An 18860-nucleotide genomic window follows, 5' to 3' on the forward strand; every position below is an offset into this window, starting at 1 on the left:
AAAAAAAAAAAAAAAAAAAAAAAAAGGAGGAGGAGGAGGAGAAGAGAAGGACAAGGAGGAGGAGGAAAAAGAAGAAGAGGAAAAAGGAAAAGGGAAAAATATGATAGAGAGACAATATGCTTTGAAGATTAGAATTTGCAGACAGTGGGGGTACAAAGATAGCAGGTACCCGATGATATGAGATTTGAATGCTGGGGATTTTGTGAAAGGAGGAGAGCAAGTGGTTCAACAGAAACATAAGAAATATATGATTTAAAATTTTGTCACAATCTCATTAAAAAAGGAAAAGAACAATAAGTAAAATTAAGTTCAATAATATGTTGTTTGACTTAAAATATCCAAAATAGTATCATTCAATACACAATAAATATGCAACTTATTAATGTTATATATTACATTTTCTTTCTTTTTTGGTACTTGCTTCAAAACCCAGTGTATATTATTCACTTACATCACATCTCAATTTAGACTATACACATTTCAAGTGCTAAAGGGGCACACATGGCTAGTGGCTACCATATTGGAGAATGGAGATCTAGAGATATTAATTATATAAGTGTTGTGGTATATATTCAAAGGGTTTCCACGGCCACCAATTCATAGTTTCTGGTGAAATAATGTACTTGGGGAGAAACCAGATTTCATTAGATCAAGAAGGTGAAAGAAACATTCAGATAATTAGGGAGGAGAATATAGGAGATATTGTTTATGACCATCTATGAGTGCCAGAGGACAGTGTAGAAGATTTTCAGGTTTTAGGGAAGGTGATAAATTCAGTTTATGTTGAGGAAGAAGCTAGATTAGAAATTCATTCCTCAGACTTATTTGGGGTTCCCAGTAACTCCCAAAGCAGGTCTTCCCGAGGTTTCTTTTGATTTCTAAAGGTGGTGGGGATAGGGGAGATAGAGAGTAAGATTTTGCTTATTCTCATAGTCTCCTGCAATATATTACTTCCAGTTTCTCTAAAAAACATGTCTCAAGGTAGAACTATAGAAATGTTAGATTGGCATGCTCCCAAGCTTTCTGGGAGTTATATAAATATACTATTTATATAGATAATATGTTTTATTTCAAGCCCACCAGATTTGCTAAAGAAAGAAAAATAATAATAGGGACTCACACTGACAGGAACTGTTGACTCCAAGGAGAAGCTCTAAATCACTATAACGGAATGAATATAATGATAATACCTTACCTTTATATGGGCACAGGAATAGATACAAATAAGCTAAACCCTGAGATTGCTAAGGGGATGATATTTCTTGGAAAGTGACTCTAAAGATATAGTTTTACTCAAAAATGAACAAACTATCGTTGTTCACCAGTTATTCTCACCTGTTGAGCCAAAAGGTAGATAACCAGAGCTGAGAGGAAAAAAATAAAATGTAGAGGAGTCCAATAAGTATTAGAAAAATGTAATGGTTCTAAACCTAATGGAATTTCTCAAAGAACTTTCTAGAATCCTTACCTCAATCAGGTGATTTCCTACACATCAATTAGCTGAAGGCCGGGAAGCTCCAAAGGGAATCATTTCTGTGGATTGTGCTCTGTGCATCTACGTATGCAGTAAACTATGTCATTTACTTGCTCTGTTATGGACTGAATTGTGCCACCCTCATTCATCTGTTGAAGCTCTAATCCCCAGTGTAACTGTCTGGAGACAGGACCTTTAGAGAGGTAATTAAGGTTAAATAAGCTCATACGGGTGGGACTCCAGTCCAATAAGACTAGTGCCCTTATAAGAAGAGGCAGAGACACCAAAGACCTTTCTCCCTCCAGGTACAGGCACAGGAAAAAAGGCCACATGAGAACAGAGATAAAAGGCAAGCATTTACAAGCCAGGAAGAGAGTCCTCACTACAACCAACCTGGAATGCACCTTGATATTGGACTTCTAGCCTCAAGAACAATGAGAAAATAAACTTTTGTTGTTTAAGCCACCCAGCCTTCAGAATTTTGTTATGGTAGACATACACTAAGGAGTTTGTACTGTTTTTCTTTATCAGTTGGAATCTTGTAACAACTCCCCAAAGTAGCTCTACAGTTTTAAAAAATTGTTTCCATGAACATTCTCAATTAATTCTTATACTAGTTAGGGCTTCTTGGGTTGCAAACTAAAGAATGTGATTCAAGATAGTGTTGGCAAGAAAGGGATTTCTATTAACCCAAAGACATGAAGGTGAATATGCATCAGGAAGGCATAGGAAGCTGCCTGACCTCTTGCTCATGCCCCATTTGTCTAAATCTGATGCATTTTTCTCTCTCTCCTAGGTCTTCTCCTCTTCTTCTGTGATCCATATGGGTGGAGTTGTATCTGGGGTTGCATATTATAGATCCAGGCACAAACATTTGGAGTCAGTGAAACAATGGTCACTCCCTTTCCTGCAACTCCAGATATCCAGTAAGGGAAGTTTCATTGGCTTACCTTGAGCCACATGCTCACCCCCATCCAGTCAACTATGGCTGAGGGGTGGGGCACAAGTGGGCAGACATCCAAAATAGCTAGTGCCCTACCAGAGGGAGATGGATTAAATCAGGTATCCACCACAAATAAGATATCCACCAAGCTGTCAGAACAAACCAGAGATCAGCCTTACCATCCCCATCCTGTACTCCAGGGAACTGAAATGCTGATTTGTCCAAGGGCACACAAGTTTTAAATGGAATCAAAACAATTGCCTCGGAGTCCACATTCCAAGTCTGTCAACTTCACCACCTGACTAAAATGATATATTGCCTCACCTTCAAATATTTTTAACTGAACTGAGGAATTAGCCTTCAAAATTCAAATATAGATGAAACTGATGATTATTTTAGAAAGTTATATTTCATTCATTGAATTTATGAGGCTGATATTCTTTCAGCAGAATCTAAGTTGTATAAAAATGCAGATTTCTCCCTTAAGTTTTATGTTGTGAATTGTCACATTATATGTGAAGATAGCTCTTTTTTAAAATGCACTGATACTCTATCTTTGGGGTAGTGTGAAAATAAGTACATTTCACAAAAAATATGAGTGATGAACCAGATATTCTTTCTTCTATATTCCTGGGACACACTAGCAAAGAAAAACAGTAGGGAGTCCCTATTACTGTCTCCCTTCTATTTATTACTAGAAGTCAGTGGCATTGCTTTCATTTAATTTATGTTCAGTTCTATGGGAAAAGGTTGTCATTAGTTACTGGAGACAACAATAACAGTAATAGTGGAAGTCACCTTGATAATTCCACTTAAACTCTTTTACTTTCAAAACGAATGTGATAACATCCCATAGGATGTTATTTTTTTCAGAATGGTGATGTTTTTCAATAGAATTTTTAATAGGAATAATGCAACTTTAAAATACATACAAAAAGTTTTCCTTTTCTTTTGTCTTGTTTTGAAAGGTGTCAAATGGACAGTATCAGAATACTTTTAATATGCTAGTTATACTACTGTCCTTAGTATCTGTACAAATTTTCTATTGTTAAAAATTTCTACAATATTTTGCCTACATAATTTTCACATTATATCCTCAGTTAGGGAATGGAGACACTGTAAAATCTATAATAAACTCTGTCTTGACTAGTCTATCATATACTACACAAAAGAATGTGTTAACTAGTCCTTTATATACCATGTCGAGTCAATATTCTATCCAATAAAGAATTAAAACTAAAGAGGTACAGCAGACATTCTTTTACTGCCATCCACTGTTCTTAAAAATGACAGGAAAGCCATTCTAGATTCAGGAGGTACCCCACATGGCCACCCATCCCACAGTCAGTGAAGCAAACGTTCTCTGTGTTACCTCTTTCTTCTCTTCTCTTCCTCTTCAAGTATTCTTCTGTAATCAGCGTCTGGTATGATAGACCTTTCTGTCACTCACAATCACATTAGATCCTGTCCAACCCATCACTAGATGGAAACTGAGAAAGAGATTTTGAAGGCCAGGAAGAGAAGGAAGGTTTCAAAATCCATGTGGCGTGTTTGTACATGACAATGGCATATCTACCAGTCATTTTACGCTATTATGACACTTCCTTAAGCTATTTCTTTGCCTTTCTTAGTCTCCGATCTTATTCTCAAAACATTTCTCATTTCTCCTTCCCTTCCTCATGTATGAAACCAGATGAGGGGTTGATAGTACCTCCAACTACGGATTCTATCAAATGAAATGCCTACTCCCTAAGGCTATAATTAATTAATTAATTATGGACAGCTTTTATATGGAAATCCTTACCCTCGATTCCCCTCACTTACTTCCCCAGTGTTGTTTTCTGCCTGGAACTTATTTTCTCCCTTCTGGGCCATTACAAACCAACATAGGCAACTAGCTCTATCTATATACACAAACATGTACCCCAATCACCCAGTACTCAGACCTCTGTGAATATTAGCTTTATACAGCTGAGAAAAAACCAAAAACATCATTTATGGTGTTTAATCAACTTAATGTCTTTAGGCAGATTTACATTCCCATATTGCTACAGGTGAGATATCCTATGTAAAAGCACAAAGTAAACTCTCCTAGGAACTCAAAGAAATTAGAACTAGAAGAAATTCAGAAGTCTCATGGTTCAAACTTCTCATTTTACACATAGGAAATGAAGCCAGGAGAGGTGAAGTAATTTGAACTAGGTCACATAGCTCTTCAGTGTGTGTAGAGGGACAGTAGGGGCAGGAGGCTTGATTTTAAGCTCAAAATGAGTCAAAAGTGGAGTTAAAAAATAGACTGCATGAATTAACAAAGGCTCTCTTATTGTATTTTAGGTAGGTCTTTATGAGGCCCAAGAAGGATAGTAGGAAGCACCTGGTGGGGGTAGGAGCTAGGGGTAGACTGGGATCTGTGGCATGTCATTTTACTAGAACCCTCTGAAGCATGAAAAAAAATGTCATCTCCTCCTCTTCCTCTCTCACTTGGAAGGGAAGGAGCTGGGTATAAAATTATTCCATCATTCCAAGTCAGAATTGTCCACCTGAGGGATTTTCCTGATTCATGGTGAGGTTATTCAAAATAGTGGGTTGCCAGGAACCTCTGCAGGAGATTATATGTTTTTGAGGACTCAAGCAATGAGTGGTCAGAGTAAAAGTGTTGATAATGCCCTGGATATTAAGTTGGTTGGTATGGTCACTAATGTTTGATTTTTTATCATGCTCTATAATTTGCATTGTGTTATATATATGTTTTGTCTTTATCAAATATTTAAAATAAAATAAACTTTTAAAATATAACCAGAGATTCTTAAGGGCATTGAAGTTATTCAAGAATGAAAACCACAAATACTTTCAAACATGCAAGTGTTCATGCAAGTGTAGATTATATGCAAGGGCATATAATCTACAAACCCTTCTTGAAAAAAAAAAAAACAACTTAAGAATGAAATCCAGCCAATTAAATCATGAATAGAGATAACATTATTATCTGAAAAAAAGTATTGCTGAGCATTAAGACATCTAAAACATAGATCCGTGGCTGAACAATTATGAGAATGATGCTAATATTCAATTTTCAACTGAATATGTTACTTTTTGTCTGAATCTCCTCCATAATATTGGGCCAGGGAAATGATCTACTCTAATTTAATTCTCTAGGAACTATATACTTTGATTATCCATATTTATTCCCCCAAAGTATCATGCATCACTCTCAGTACAATAGGGCCTTTTCTGAGGGAGTAGCAACTGATGTGTCAGACATTACCAAGTACTGTGTTTGCCCACTCCTCTCTCTCTCTCTCCACCCCTCTCCCATAAGTATCTACATCTATAGCTGTATGTGAGCACACGCGCGCGCGCGCGCACACACACACACACACACACACACAAACACACTTTATTAGTTCTTCCACCAAGAATAGAACTCTAATTCTTTAGGAAAGGCTGCAATTAATGTCTTTGAAAGGAATCACTTCTCAACACAGTGGTTTCCAGTTCTACATTTTCCAAATATGAGCCATCTTCTCTCATTGTGACAGAGGGGATGGTTTTAGGATTAAGCAATTCACAGATTCTCACACCACTCACCCAAGACTCCAGTCCTTTTTCCGGTAGTAAATAGCTTGCACATAATGGCCAAAGATGGTATCAGAGACCTGAAATTAACACCAAAGCAACTTAGCTGTGGTAACTTTGTGCTAAGCCAAGACTGATAACAAATGCTATAATTAGAGACAACAAGAGCTCCTCCCTAGTGTAGCTTCATAGAACCTAATTTAATGCTGCAAAGACACTAATAATTGGTTGTATCAATCCATACCTAAAAGTGTGTTTCTCTCCATTATTTTTGCTCTTATTTGGGATGGCTGATGTTAAAATCAAAATGCCTTCTTTGGAGCACCGGGGTGGCTCAGCCTGTTAAGCATCCAACTTCAGCTCAGGTCATGATCTCAGTCTGTGAGTTCAAGCACCATGTCAGGCTTTGTGCTGACAGCTCAGAGCCTGGAGCCTGCTTCAGATTCTGTGTCTCCCTCTTTCTCTGGCCCTCCCCTGCTCATGCTCTGTCTCTCTCTGTCTCAAAAATATATACAAACATTAAAAAATAAATAAATGAAAATAAAACCAAACTGCCGTCTTTAAGTGTGTTGTATCTTACCTAGCCAGTAGAAAGGCTCATATTAGTAACAGCACAAGATTAATTTCTCAAATTCTCCTTGTACGTTACCCCCATTCCCCACCATACAAACATATTCATTTGTATGTTTGTACACATGCATACACAAGCTAGCATCAGTGCACAATATAAAAATCTCCTGGAGGTAGGAAAAGTCAATACAATCAATCCACTTGTTTTTTCCAGATATAGAAGCATGAGTTTTCCCCATATCCCTCTAAATGGTTCTAAAAAACAATAGCTTTGCCCTTTTTTAGTGTCTGTAGTGACAGGATTGTTCTCTGGAAACAGTCTGAAGCCTCAGGCTCCCTTTAATCAGAGGAATGGCTCTTGCCTTTCCTGATATTTCCAATAAAAGGAAAATCCTAACAAGAATATTTATGTACTGATTCTCAGAGAAAGCAACTAAATGATATTTCATCTATAGGTCAAATTCTATTATGACAAAAACTATTTCAATAAAATTTCCCATATAACAAATATACCCAACTGATTACACTTTATTTCAGAAAATATTTTTCAAAATTGTAGGATGAGGACCACAGCCAGACTCCTGTAGAGTTCATTGTAATAGGACCTGATTTATTATGAGTCTATAAATGCTCGCATTCACATAAGCTATTCATAAGCTTTTTCCTTTGTTTTCTGTATTGACAGTTTCTCTATCAGGGATAGATGACATCAAAATTATTATTCTCTTTGTGCAGTTCCAAAACACATAAAATTCATTGTTTTTAATCAAGCCATTTCACTTTCCAATTCACAGACTCTTATTTGCTATGAGTCTTGCTAGTCATTAGTATAAATTAGGATGGGTCTACAATTGTAATGATCCTTGCCTTATTAACCTCCTCCGTTTATCAAGCATTGTGATTTAAGAGATATCAGTTCAGCCTACACAGCCTGCAAAATTAACATCAGTCACTTTGGAAATAATCAGAAAGAAACCATTGTAACAACATAGAAAGAAATGCTAAGCCATACAGGACCATAGTCAATCCATAAATTTAAATCCTATGGAAAGAGAAAAAGTAGAGATCCATATGCAAACATGTGTGCATCAATCCAGGAATATGCTACTTCAGGTGTGTTGGATCTAGTTACTCCAAACACTGCATTCTAAGCATGTAAAGATCTGGTAATAGGTTTTAAATGGAGGTAGCATGGCTTAATGGACTGAGCTCTAGGACTTAATGGAATCAACGAGTGAATTTTAAAACCTGGTCTGCCACTAAAAGGTTATATCAACTTTAGGAGTCACTTAAATTTTTAGTAGTTTCAGGCTCATTACTTCCAGTCAGTAACAGATGAAATATTGTCTGACAAAATCCAGCTTTTCGTACCTGTTGGAAATGTATTAGGAAATGTTTCTGTCTCAATATAGGTCCATATACTTATATTTTTACATTGATATTTCCTCTTTACCTACATGCGTGATTTAAAGGACATACTCATTAAATGAAATTTTTCTTTTTACTTCTATTGCCTTTCACACAGTACCTTTGTAAACCTATGGCTGCTAATAAGAGATAAAAACCCTCTTTTCTCACTTAGACAATGGTAAACATTGAATCACTTAGGGTGATCACTTACTAAAAGGCAGATGTGGTCTGCCTCGTCAAAAAAATTCTATTTTGACATTCTACCAGTCACATTTTCTGGTGCACTAATTATTAGTATAGAAAGACCATTGAATGATGAACAGAATCAATAGGCAAGTTCTAATCATCCTGTTTCAGGATAGTCACTTTGTAATAATATTTGATTCCTCACATTCTCCATCCTTGGATTTATGCTAACACATATCATTTGAACCATTGCTTCTATCAATATATATCCTAGACCAAACTAACAAAAGATGGAAATTGTAGAAAGTGATTGTGAACATCATGAATAAGACACCTCTTTCTTTGATTATTTATAATTAATTCTCCAAAATATCCATCCAATACACTTCTAGCATCTGTCCTCATAGTGTTACTTGTCTCCTAGTATTTAAAATCTCAGTGGAGTGATCATGCAGAGGTCTAAACTATCTCTCTGCTATTCACTCCATCATTCATGTAGCAAGACTAGTGACACAGAAGTGACTAGTAAAGGAGGAAATCCTTATCTATTGAGCAAATAGACCCATGACCAAATATATGCTAACATAACACAAATATAACAAGTAATGTTTTGTTTATTACTTTCAAAGATCGAGGCACTTAGATTGAGTGCTTTACATAGATTATCTCAGTATATCCTTGTATAACCCTATTGAGAAAAGTACTGTAATTATATGACACTGTTCTAATAAAAAACTGAGGCCCAAGATAAATTACTTTCCTAAAATCATATGCTAGAAAGTGGCTAAACATGGAGATAAGAGTATGATACAGGAATCCAAATGGAAGCCTGATGGTTAGAGCGAAACTGCCATAACTGTAATAAACCATATTTAATCTCAGAGAATAAAGTCTTTGCATTTCAAATGTCTCCTTGGTTTTAATGTAGGTCTAAATAAATCTTCTACAAAACCTACTTTGCCTAAGCAGTCTTTTCCTGTGGATTCATTATCTTTTTTTAAGTTTATTTATTTATTTTTTTGAGAGAGAGAGAGAGCGAGAGCGTGCATGAGCAGGGGAAGCCAGAGAGAGAAGGAGAGAGAAAGAATCCCAAGCAGGCTCTGCAATGTGAACACTGAGCCCTAATTCAGGGCTCAAACTCATGAACTGTGAGATCATGATGTGAGCTGAAATCAAGAGTTGGATGCTTAACCAACTGAGCCACCTAAGCACCCCCTGTGGATTCATTCTTTGGTAATGTGAACACCTTCATGTCCTGTCCTATCGTGTCCCAAGTAAAGGAAGAAGATTGGAGGAAAAGAAAGGAGAAAGTGACTAGCATTTATAGAGTACTTACCTTTTTAAGGCATTAGAGCAACGTATATTAATAAATACTTAAGCAACTCTAATATATAGGAATTATCAACTCCAATTTACTGCTGAAGAATTTAAATATCTGGTTAAGTCCCAGAGATTATCCTCGTTGGGATTCAAGTCTACATCTCTTTTAATTTAAAAATGTTCATGTTCTTTTCACCACATAAAAAAAAAAAACAAACAAAAAAAAAACCTAGACACATCCCTCCACCCCCACTGCCAACCCCAGCATACAAAGTTAAAGCCATTTGCTCGCTTTAAACTGAAGTTTTGTTTCACTTTATAGACTTGATAGAATTATTCTGAAGGAATAATTTCACTGCCTAAGATGCAGTGTCTCAAATTTCTAGTTATAACAATGGTTAAAATGAGGGTTAGGGATCAAAAAGAGTTCATTTGACCATATAATCCCTGTTATCTATTAAAACAGATTATATAAATTGCACTCAGTAAGGCAAAGCCGTACCATTATTTGATTTGCAAAAACAACACACGTTCACTCTTCAAAACACAAAAAGATGGCACAGGCTTTGGCAGAATTATGTGCAGATACCATAGCTAATACTTTGAAAGAAATCCAAACTGATCACAAAGCCTTTTAGAATACCATAATTAAAAAAAGAAGAAGAAAAGAAAATCAGCAATGTTAAGGGAGATGAAAAATACACACGCTGATCAAATTAGTCTCGGAATCTAGTATTTAGTTGATAAAATAGCTTTATTTTAGAAACCCTCAGGAAATGAATGGATGGCAAGGGTTAATACAAATGTGACCTTCATTAATGGAGAAGAACAGCATCAACTCTGTTGACAATTAATCTTTCAACTGTGTTTGAGTAAGGCGACCGACCCCTCTAAGTCCGTACCCTTAATAATACTGTGCAACGTTCCTATGTGCTACCACCAGTGTTTCATGGGAATAAACTGAGAATGACTAGAAAGATCTGCCAATTTCTGTATGTGCAGAGTAACACCAACCTTAATTAGACAGCTGGGAATGGAACCCTAGCTGAAATTTTGCACTGGTGACCATGAATCGGGGACACTGTCTTTGGTAGAGTGACAGCACAAGCAGAGCCCTGAGTACCTTAGATGTGAAGATCTTAAGAATACAAGAATTTCATGGGGCGCCTGGGTGGCGCAGTCGGTTAAGCGTCCGACTTCAGCCAGGTCACGATCTCGCGGTCCGTGAGTTCGAGCCCCGCGTCAGGCTCTGGGCTGATGGCTCGGAGCCTGGAGCTTGTTTCCGATTCTGTGTCTCCCTCTCTCTCTGCCCCTCCCCCGTTCATGCTCTGTCTCTCTCTGTCCCAAAAATAAATAAAAAACGTTGAAAAAAAAATTTAAAAAAAAAAAAAAAAAAAAAAAAAGAATACAAGAATTTCTTTGCTTTGATTATACCTGACTAACCAAAAGGATGGCTAAAACCACCTTTTTGTCTGGACCAAATGCAGACATTTCTCAAATCCTCAACAGTCCTCATTTAAAGTTGGGAAAACCAATTAGGCCCCTAGAAGCTGTGTCAACCCAGAAGCTGCACATGAAGTCAAAGGTGGCAAGATAAACCCAATCTGACATTCATAATCATTCATAACTCAACATCAGAAATTATATACCCCATGGACCGAAGACACCCTTATGCAGTCCAGGGTTGTGCAGGGATATCAGTTGAGCAGGTATATCAACCCAGAGTTGATGCATGTGTCAGTTTTCCAGATAATAGTATGGGGCAACGTCCTAGGGATATGTTGGAAGAATACCAATTATGGCAACTGGTGATTCAACATATTCTTGCCCTTCTGTTCTTGATAAAGATTTCTTTTGGTAAGCCTCACTCAACATATTTTCAAAGGAAAGGCACCAGGCTGTCCATTGTAGACAACCTCCCAGGATAATTATAATGTCTCAAAACTATAAGTTGGCCCTTCTTGCTAAGGATAATTCTACCAGAAACATGTGTTGCTGAAAACACTATGGACTTATATAACAGAGACCTAGATGTATCCTCCAATCTGCCACAAACTGGCTTCTTACCTCATTGGTAAAATGAACCATATCAATAGTATTAAGTGACTCTATTCAAGTAACCTTTTAGAAACAAAACATGGTAAATAGCAAACATATATATGCATGCATGTACATATACACAAATATATTGAATTGCTGCTTCAAGGGAAGCAAAAATGAAGGACGCATCATCTACATACTCCTCTAAAGTTAGTCTCTAGGACCCCTCAATAGAGATTCTAAGGTAGCTAAAAGCTACTTGAAGTTGATATTATTTACAAATGTGTTACCATAAGACAATGTGTTTTTAACAATATCAAACAATTTTTCTAAATCTGACTTTTGATGGGGCAGCTGGGTGGCTCAGTTGGTTCAACATCCGACTCTGGATTTCAGCTCAGGTCATGATCTCACAGTTCGTGGGTTCGAGCCCCATGTCAGTCTCTGCTTCTCTCTCTCCCTCTCTCTCTCCACCTCCCCTGCTTGCTCTCATTGTGAAAATAAGTAAATAAACTTTAAAAAGTATATTTAAATTTGACTTTTGATACCCCAACTACACAAAGTACATATTCAACAGTACTTTCTGGAAAAAAAATGTGGGGAAATCACTGATTCCTTACAACATTTTAATCTAATTCTATCAGTTTAACGTTCATTAGAGGAATCACAAAATTTCACTGATTTATAAGAGAAAACTGAGTAGAAACACAAACCAATTGAGCCATAATTCTGAGTGTGAATGAATTCAGTGTAGGATTCAATCTTTATGAAAAGGAAAATAATTACAAGGAACTATCAAAATAGGCTTGAAAAGAACAAAATTACTTACAGATAATGTCAAGGCTTCTAAGAGAAGCAAAGTCAGATCTAATCTTCCCTTGTGTAAAGTCACTTCAGAGAGGGAAGGATTTCTATCTCCTCAGTGAGTCAATGAATCTGTAACCAGATGAAATCCCTTCACCTTAAGGTGGGGTCCTATATCTCACTTGTGCAAGTAGAATGACTCAGATGGTTATGGCTAAAGGCTTATATTAGCAATGAGAATGTCTACAAAGTTCACTATTCTCAAATAATTAGAGAAAAAATAAGAAATTAAAAAATTAATATAAAGCTACTTTCAGAAAGGTAAAAAAAAAAAAATTCTTGAGCGTTATTGGAGACCTCAAACTGATTAGTCACAACAGATCTACTATTTATTACATACAAGGAATAGAAATTATGAGGTAGTCCTGGGAGTGTGAGACCCAAGAAACATTGTTTTGTATACAATGATAAATATATGGATAATAAATATAATATATTAACCATAACTAAATATATATTAAATATAATATAGTATATTTAATATAAACATGATATATTAATAATATAATGAATATATTGATAAATCCTGGTTATCTGAGAAAACTAAGTAATTACATTATGATGGGAGGTTTATGATATTAGAAAAGGAAGAGAAAATGCAATGATTTCATTAGTCAAAGGGAGCTAATCCCAAAATACATCAATTATATTCTTGGTTCTGCCAGATCCTGGGCAAACTTCAATGGAATAAATACTATAATATTCTAAAACTGATGTGAGCTAACTTTCAACCTTTGCCTAGGTGTCTAACTTCTCATTAAACTAGCAAAGTTTTTTTTTTGTTTAATTGAATGCCCAGAGGAAGTTTATTATTATATTCAGCTTATGAAAATCTGATTCAAAATAGATACAGCTCCCTACTCAAGGTGCTTGCCTTATAATTTCTAATTTATTAATTTATCCTCATTACTGTCATTTCCATTTTATGTGTGAGGAAACTAAGAGGCAAAGGTTTTGGTTCACTTGTTTAATACAGCATATGGTATATGTGATGTCAAAAGAAAGACATTCCAGAGAAGGCAAAATATGAATTGAATATTAGAAAACAGAGAGAAGATAGCCTGGTCAAAGAGAAATGACATGAGGAAGACTTTCTGACCAGATGAAGCTGCTTCTGGGCTTTTGAACAGAGAGAGACACAGAGAAAAAAATAATATTTCAGAGGCTGTGTGTTATTGGAGAAAAAATATTAAAGTGTAGCAACAGAAAAAGTTAGTCTGGCTCTGTGTCATGAAATGTTTTGAAGGCCAGGGTCAGAAACATACATTTTTCACTGTAGATCACAGAGGAAACACTACAGGATTTTAAGCAAGGATATTTGTATTTCCAAAATAATATTTCTCGTTAAAATGTTGAAAATTATTGATAGGCAACAATTCTGAAATTAGAAAATTTTATTATAGGGTTCTTTTTCTTGCCCCACCTTCATTCAGATATCACTGGTATACAACATTGTGTAAATTTAAGGTGTACAATGTAATGATGGTATATCTCCATAATTGCTTGGGTATATATGTGAAAATATTTAAGATCTACTCTCTTAGCAACTTTCGAGTATATAATACATTATTAACTATAGTCACCATACTGTACAGTCAATTCCAAAAAGTTACCATCTTATAATTGGAAATTGAGAAACAATGATCAACATCCCCACATGTCCCCCCAGCCCTTGGCAACCACCATTCAATTCTGTTTATATGAGTTCAGCTCTTTTAAATTCCACATATAAGTAACACCATATATTATTTGTCTTTGTCTGCTTGACTTTTTTCTCTTAGAATAATACCCTCAAGGTTTATCCATGTTCTTGCAAATGACAGGATTTATTTCCTTAATGGCTGAACAATATATACTTACCTACCTACCTACCAATATACCTATCTAATCTCACATTTTCTGTATCCTTTCATCTGCCAATGAACACTGAGGTTGTATCCATGTTTTGGCCAAAGTCAGTAATGTGGGTGCATAGGTGGAGGGACTAGATGCACATGCACAGCACATGCACAGCTCACACACAGCAGTGGGATTCATCTTTGAGGATCTAGGCTGGCATCTTGCACTCACATAGCAGGTTACTCCCACTGTGTGACTGATAATGGTAGCCTCTGCCCTTCTTCCTTATTCCACACCATCTCTAAATATCTCAGCTTTGCTGGTCTCTGGATGCAGTGAAAATGAAGTCGGTCCTTCATGCACTGCCCCCAAAGCCTGGGAAAGTTGGTTGCTCACCCTATTCTTCCTTTCTGGAGAGGGAAGCTCTTTCCAGCCTGAGTTGCTTCTTAGAACCGAGTTCCTTCCTGGTGCTGAGCAGTACCACCCTAAGAAATGGGATGATACAGGCAATATAAAACTGTTCTTTCTTACCTTTTTATGGAGTTATTCTCAGGTTTTTTGTTCATTGTGTTGCTACAGTTTCTTAGGTGGACTCTAAAGCTCTCCCAGAGCTATATTTGTTTGTAGATAGTTGTCCAATTGATGTTCATTGTAGTGGAACAGTCTGTAATCTCCTATTCTTCCATGTTTGTGACATCACTCCATATTATGTTTATTGATTTGCATACATTGAACAATCCTTACGTCCCAAGGATAAATCACATTAGACCATGGAGGATGATCCTTTTAATGTGCTGCTGAATTTGGTTTGTTAATAGTCCATTGAGAATGTTTGCATCTGTATATATCAAGGATATTGGCCTATAATTTTCTTTTCTGGTAGTATACTTATCTGGATTTGGTATCAGGGTAATGCTGGCCTCACAAAATGAGTTTGGGAGAATTCCTTCCTCTTCAATTTTTTGGAGGCATTTGCGAAGGCTATGTCTCTATTCTTCTCTAAATGTTAGGTAGAATTTACCCATGAAACCATCTGGTTCTGGGTTTTTCTTTGTTGGTAAATTTTGATTAGTAATTCAATCTTTTTACTCATTGGTCTGTTCAGATTTCCTATTTCTTCATGATACAATCTTGGTAGGTTGACTGTTTTTAGTAATACATGCATTTCTTCTAGGTTATCTAATTTGTTGGCATATAATTCTTCCTAGAGTTTCTTATGATCTTTTTGTAGTTGTATGATTTCAGTTGTAATGATTCCTCTTCACTTCTGATTTTGAGTCTTTAATCTTTCTTTTCTTAGTCTAGCTAAAGACTTGTCGATTTTATTTATCTTTTCAAAAATTCAGCTCTCAGTTTCACTGATCTTTTCTATTATTTTTCTTGACTCTATTTCATTTACTTATGCTCTGACCTTCGTAATTTCCTTCCTTCTGCCAACTTTGTACTTAGCTGCCTCTTCTTTTTGTACTTCCTTGAAGTGTAAATTTAGGTTGTTTAACATCTTTTTTTTCTCCTTAATGTGGGCATTAATTGCTATAAACTTCCCCCTAAGAACTGCTTTTGCTGCATAACTGCTGGCATGTTGTGCTGATGTGTTGTCTTTCCATTTTTATGTTAAGATATTTTTTTATTTCCTCTTTTATCTTTGATCCATTGGTTTTTCAGAGGTAAAAGGCTATTTCCATAATCCATGCATTAACAATACCTGATTCAGGACGATGCAGAAAAGGTGACAGAATTAAAACATATGGAGGAAAAGAAATCAATAGGACTTAATAATGATTTGACACGGGTAAGAAGGAGAAGCCAAATGTGATTATCAAGAATCTTGTTTCTAAGTAGAAGAGCAAGTTGCATAGCAAAAGAATACAGAGCAAGTACAGATTTGGTGTGACAGAAATGGTGCATCCCGAGTTTAGGCACATAAGTTTGATAAACCTCATTGCTCTGGCAGGTGGCTTGCTGTTATTTTGTGAGCTTCTGTAATTGATCTGGGAATTTAGAGCATAGAGGTGATTTGACATTCTGATTGGATATTTCTTTTGTGACCTCAACAGGGGCTTTAAAGTGGTGAACCAAAAACATGACAAAGAACTACCCTAGAGTGTAGCCTTTTTGGAGTCTTGAATAAATGGCTGGTGTGTTCATCAGGGTCTCTCCACTCTACGTCCTCAGCCCTCCAGTCTCTACCATCACTGTTCAACTCATAGAATATTTGTTCAACTCACAGCCCCTGGTAACGGGCCTCGTAGAGTCTTGAAATGTGCAGGACAGCTTACAGTTCATTCATAGATTGGAGGCACCGTTATGCTAGTTTCTAGACTATTCTCTGTGATAATTTGCCCTGAAAATTATGGCTGCCTCAGCAGCCTAAACTGACCTGTTTATCTCCATCCAGTGAAACTACTGTCCTCTGCTTGGGCTCCACTTCCTGGACCAAAGTTTGAGAAGTATCTTCAGGCAAAATGCAAAACAAATGTGAAGCTTATTTTCTAAATTCCCTTTCCATTAAGGATCACAGTCCTATCCAAAATTTTGTTCAATATTTAAAGAAGTTGCTTTATTTATTTTGTCCAGTTTCATACTTCTTAATGGCAGAAGGGCAACCTATTATTCTGTTATGTTCAGAATCCCACAGTATAAAAATTTTAACAGATACTACTTAATTACCCTCCCTAAAAGTTCAACAGGCATTTAGATAATCTGTACAGAGTTTTCAAAATGCAAGAAAAACAAAAAGGATTAAGTTTGTAATTATTTCATTTTAATATTATTTATTATTATAATGTAAAAATATAAATACTTAGTATTATTAAGTTTTTAACTTAAACATTTACTCTGTACCTGTGAAATGCTACAGGATGGAAATGTAAAGAAGAGGTATATTGCAAGGACTTCTCAAAAATACACGTAGTCTACTTGGAAAGGACATATCCACACAAACAATTTTAAAAAGTGATCAAAGAGGATAGGATATTAAGCAATGCATGGTGGCTGATAAAGAAAGACATGAGATTAAGCTCCAAAATAGAAGATAATGTTTATATGTAATGGGATTAATTTTCCATCATGTCTCATTCCTAGAACATCCTCTACAATCTAAGGATGGAAAAACAGGCTGGATAAAACAGGCTATATTTAAATCCTCTTTGTGTCACTCTTAGGAGTGGGGAGAGCAGGAAAAACATCACACCAGCATTTATCAAAGTCTATTTCACAAACTGCAGGGCATTCCTCATGGAATAGTTTTGAGATATTCACAAAGGACTCAGGAATTGTGAAGTCAGTGAGAAATCCTATGATAAAATCTTCTAATTAATGTGTTTTAATGCAGTATTTTACAAATTTGTGAAACAGAAAAAAATTATCCAAATATATAAATTAATATGATCTATACTGACATATGATTATTACGGCATTAAAATAATATGAGTAATCTTTGAAACATAGTTTGATAAATCCTGCATTATGTTATTTAGACGTGCTATGAGAGACTATTTAAAGAACAAAGCCTGTGGACACCATGATGCAGCTTTCTCCTGAGTCAAACTGACTAGTGGGGCTACTGAAAGATTCTACATTAAATGGTCTCCAAGACTAGAAAGATAACAAAGCCATTGACCCTGTAACCAGACATCTCAAAAGGAGACACATGAGAACTATGTTTAGGCAGATGGACACACTTTTCACAGAGTAACTTAGAAGTTAGCGTACAACAGAGAAATTGAAGTCAGGGCATATTATTCCAGTATCGAAAATTCAAAGGTCAACAAACAAGAAGACAAATTGCAGTATTCGGGTGAAACAGGGCAGCATGCCTCTTAGTCAGCAATATTATGGAAGGTATATCTGTACTAATGGAAAAGTCAGAAACAGGATGGTGAAAAGATCAGTGTAGTAGCAACATCAGCAGCCCAGTTAGACCTTTTTATTAAGAAGAAAATAGAGTAGAGACTTAAGGAATACAGAAAAGATTGTGATGGGATCCACCATTGAGCTCAAAAAAGATTTCACAGCATATACTGCAACCATCAGGTGCAGCAGGGGATGGCTAGCCTGAAGAATAGTAAGAGGTAAAAATAGAGATTTTCCTCTTAAGAACCTGTAGCTCAAAGTTTATTAATCATGAAAAAATTAGTGATTTACTAGAGGAGTCAAACTGGTGTTGATGACATATAGGTATAAATTATTTGCAAACCTATATTGCTTAGCTAATTACCTCATAGGTTATTCTCTCTCATTAATTCATAATTTGTTATTATTCATTGACCACTAATATGTAATTCTGTTGTAATTCACATCTAGGTTGATGTTAAAATGGAAATGTTTAAAATTGGGTAAAGTCCAGTCATGATCTTGGTGCCTGGATAAAAACCAACCTTGACTATGTCTAGGAAATGATAGTTAATCAGGTAACCTGCCTGTATTTACTTTATTAACTGCTAGATATTTGTGTCTCATACTTTACCATCAAAGAAACGTGGTGATATTGAAATATCTTCAATAAAATATGGGTTTAAAGGCATTTTTCAGGGTGGTAGCCTTGTGCTGAGTTTTGATTTTATAGGTGTAAAATATGATGAACATCTAGTTATACCATTAAAAAACAGATTTGTGTCCTAATTATTAGTGCAATAC

The 18860-nt window shown here is 36.0% G+C and overlaps 1 long non-coding RNA gene across 1 annotated transcript; it reads right to left on the reverse strand.

Moving 5' to 3' along the window:
- Window positions 1-3818: 3818 nt before the first annotated feature.
- Window positions 3819-14839, reverse strand: LOC122229911. Its single transcript, XR_006207182.1, has 3 exons — window positions 14754-14839; window positions 6006-6073; window positions 3819-3907 (listed from the first exon to the last, which is right to left on the reverse strand). It is a non-coding gene; the product is annotated as an uncharacterized LOC122229911 (long non-coding RNA).
- Window positions 14840-18860: the final 4021 nt, after the last annotated feature.

The sequence above is a fragment of the Panthera leo genome, chromosome C2 (assembly GCF_018350215.1).
Source record: "Panthera leo isolate Ple1 chromosome C2, P.leo_Ple1_pat1.1, whole genome shotgun sequence".
Taxonomy (NCBI): Eukaryota; Metazoa; Chordata; class Mammalia; order Carnivora; family Felidae; genus Panthera; species Panthera leo.